The 2,806-nt window shown below is 63.1% G+C and overlaps 1 long non-coding RNA gene across 1 annotated transcript; it reads right to left on the bottom strand.

Moving 5' to 3' along the window:
• Window positions 1–638: 638 nt before the first annotated feature.
• Window positions 639–2,133, bottom strand: LOC140602123 (uncharacterized). Its single transcript, XR_012005119.1, has 2 exons — window positions 2,085–2,133; window positions 639–843 (listed from the first exon to the last, which is right to left on the bottom strand). It is a non-coding gene; the product is annotated as an uncharacterized lncRNA (long non-coding RNA).
• Window positions 2,134–2,806: the final 673 nt, after the last annotated feature.

The raw sequence follows: 2,806 nt of genomic DNA, 5'->3' as shown, positions 1-2,806 counted from the left end.
CGGCCCCCCATGGCTGTGGGCTCCCAGAGGGAAGGGGCCGGACCACCCCGGGCTCTGCTGCAACAGGTGCGGGACGAGCAGAGACACGCAGCAGTGGAGACACCAAGCTCGGGCATAAACCCGACCCGAGTCTGCGTCCCACCCCTGCGTCTTGGACTCGGGCTCAGGCGAGTCCTGTCGGGTGTCCGGGGGTCCGGGTTTCAGTGGGCGCCGGTGTGAAACAGGAGGAGTAAGCGGAGCAGCACAAGCTGCCCTGAGAATGGGGAGGGCAGCCCACTCCTGGGCCCGCTCACTGCCTTGGGGATCGTCCCACGCGCATCCACACGATCCATCCATCTGTTCTTCGCTGGAAGTCCCGACGGCGCCCCCGCTGCCCACCACCCTCCCCCCGGGAAATCTTCCCCAGCGAGTGAACGCGGGGAGCCCAGGTGCCCACTGCAGAGAAGATACCGCCTACTGTAGCCGCCACGGCTTCCGGGGGTTACCCAGCTTTGTTGGCTTGGGGGTTAGAAGGCCCCAAGTTCAGATCCCGACTCAAACCGTAAGGAGCTGTGTGCCCTCGGGGGAGGCCCTAAAACACTGCGCGGCTCTGAGATCTGCTGGCGACTCCGCGACTCAGACACTGACACGCGCGCAGATGATACAACAGGAACCTTGCTGGAGGGGAAGCAGGAGCGCTCCTCTCTCAGGGGACACCGCCGCACCCGACAGGTGAGAGGGCTCGTTGGGGCCAAGACGGGAGGCGAGGGCATTTCCAGCAGAAGGAACATCCGGTTAAACGGCCGGCGAATCCAAAGGACAAAGGGCAGCTCCGTGACTTGGACCACAGCGCGTGGAGGGGACCTGGAAACAAAGGCAGGGGCCAAGCTGGGGCAGAGCTGGGATGTTCTGCTAAGCGGTTCCTGGCACACGTCTCCGAGGACAGCAGCCCCTTTTCTAGAATGTGCCTGGCACCTATTTCAGAGGCTCAATAAATCTCTGTGGGAAAAACAAATACATGAGTCAGTGGCCCCAAGAGCCTGAGCCTCGGCCCTGCCCCTGCTGGGAGTCCGGTCCTGCTGGGAAGCGGCTGCCAGGCCCTGGACGGGTCACGTGGTCGCTCTGGGCCCTGTTTCTCCATCTGGACCTGGAAATGGGGCCTCACAGAGTCACCCCTGGCTCCCAGAGCTCAGGCCACTGCCCTTCCCTCCCTCCAGGCCGAGCCCCGTGGCCGAACCTCGCGTGGAAGTCGGACCCACCAGCGGGCCTGACGTCAGGGGAACAACTCCCACACCCCGCAGCCCACGGGGTCCAAAGGACTCCCTGTGATCCCTCTCCCGTCTCCCCACAAGCCAGACCCAGACACCCGCCACGTCTTGACAGGCTTCCCGCCAAGGTGCCTGAAGCTCCCCCGGCGGCTGGCTCAGCCCACCAGCCTTTGAACGGGAGACATCCTAAGCCCCCGGCAGCCAAGCGGGGAGACTTGAAAGGCCGTCGGGGCAGCGGTCAGCCCATCTTCCCAGGGTGCTGGACGCTCCCCCTAGGCCCCTCTCCAGGGAGGCCGCTGGAACCCAGGAGGCGGGGATCATGCGAAGTGCACCTGCAGCCGCCGGGCTGGGGAGGGGCCGCTCAGCGGGTCTCCTCGGGGCTGCGTCCTTGCACACCTAGGGGCCTGCTCTGCTCGGCTGAGCAGCATCGGAGCCTGGGCCTGGTTTATCTCAGGGCCCCGGGCCCCCAAACCGTGTCGGAGGCAGGCTGGTTCCCCTGCCCCCCGGCCGAGGACAGACCACCGCATTCGACCTTCAGTGAGGCCCCACCGCCCCGTGGGCCTGCGGCGACCCCGATTCCCTCCTGGACGGACGGACGTCCCACAGGACGGCTTACCATGCATCTTCAGTCCCATGCGTCCTCCACCCCCCCTGCTGTCCAAGAACAGCCCTGTCACCAAGTTTGTAACCCCGCACGCCCCCCCCTGCACCACAAGCCCCTCCCGAGCTGCCCCAGCGACCAACAAGCCCAAGGACCGCAGGCCCCCACCCCAACCCCATGGTGGCCCTAGCGCCAGGTCGGCAGATCTGGGTTCAAGTTCAGGCTCTGGCCCTTACCAGCTGCACGCCCTTGAGCCAGTCATCGTCTCTCCGCGGCTCGGCTCCTACATCTGCAAAGTGGAAATAACAGCGCTCACCCCAGAGGCAGGAGGGCTGTGGAACAGGATGCTGGTGCGGGCCCTTCCCTCGCTCGAGGATGCTGGGTAGACATGCAGGGTCCTAGGTGGGCTGAATCAGAACCTGCACTGATACCTTTAAAACACGACTCAAGTGGGGGCCCCAGGGTGGCTCAGGGGTGGAGCGTCTGCCCTCGGCTCAGGCCGTGACTCCCTGCATGGAGCCTGCTTCTCCCTCTGCCTGGGTCTCTGCCTCTCTCTGTGTGTCTCTCATGAATAAATAAAATCGATAAAATAATAAATAAAAAATTAATAATTAATAAAAATAAAAAGCAACTCAAGTGTTTCCTATGTAGAGACAGAACCACAACACCAGGCGAACCTCCAAATTTTATCTCATCTTCCTTGAGGAGAGAAATAATTTGACACTAATGGGTGGGGAGAATCCCCCTGCACCCACCTTTTCCCCCCCTCTCGCCTTCTCCAGGAGCCCAGCAGCCACGGAGTGACGTCTGGTGTCCTCCCCAGTTGTAACTCCCTCTACCCGCTGAGCCACATCCCCCCACTTGCTCGGGCCAGCAGGACGCACAGCTGGCATGGAACCCTGTTGAACACCGTGATGCGGGGCCACGGGGGACTGGAGAGGAGGCATGCAGTGCAGCC

This window comes from Canis lupus, chromosome 13, assembly GCF_048164855.1.
Source record: "Canis lupus baileyi chromosome 13, mCanLup2.hap1, whole genome shotgun sequence".
Lineage (NCBI taxonomy): Eukaryota > Metazoa > Chordata > Mammalia > Carnivora > Canidae > Canis > Canis lupus.
Note: the sequence above shows the minus strand (reverse complement) of the source record. Positions and strands in the feature narration are given on the sequence as shown.